Genomic DNA, 734 nt, shown 5'->3' with positions numbered 1-734 from the left:
ATATATATATATATATATATCACATGACATGTTTAAAACAGAGACAAATATTTCCTCGTCCACAAGCACAAGTGGCTGACGAGACGAGGTGTGTTTCTGTGAAGTGTTTGTTTGCGCGCTCTTCTCGCTTATTCATGTTTGGTTATTTTCTCGTCCCTTCTATTTTCCCAGTTCTCCTTTTCTTTTTTTTGTTTCGCTTTGTTCGGTTGTTTACTTCTTCTTTGTTTTGTAGCTTCACTTAAGTTTCCTCCTTCAGATTCTTTTTACCACCTCTGCCGTATGAAAATCCCCTCCTCCAGTGTTATCTCTCTTTCTTTTTTTTTTTGTTCTTGTCTTTTGGTTTCTTTAAATGATTTTGCTTCCCATTTTTTTTTCACTCTGAGCGCAGGGAACAGGAAATGAATTAAAAAAGAGGGAGAGTTCAGCTCTAATTGGCGGTGGCAGAAAAAAGGGGAGGGAGAGAAGAATAAAAAGAAGGGGGAAATTATATATTTATAAATAAACAAATATATATATATATATATATTTGTTTATTTTTGACTGACATGTAACTTGTGATTTATTATTTTTACAGTGGTGACTGAAGAGCAGAGGGAACGGAAGAGGAATTTTAAAGAACCACAAGTGCGAAAGTTGAGCGTCGAGAAAGCGAAAAAAGAAAAGGAATGACAAATGGAAAAGAAGAAGAAGGGAGAACTTCAACAAAACGGTAAGTGAAGAGGCAGTATATTTAA

The sequence above is a fragment of the Trypanosoma equiperdum genome (genome assembly GCF_001457755.1).
Source record: "Trypanosoma equiperdum strain OVI genome assembly, contig: ctg_1511, whole genome shotgun sequence".
NCBI lineage: Eukaryota > Euglenozoa > Kinetoplastea > Trypanosomatida > Trypanosomatidae > Trypanosoma > Trypanosoma equiperdum.
This window is presented reverse-complemented; position numbering follows the sequence as displayed.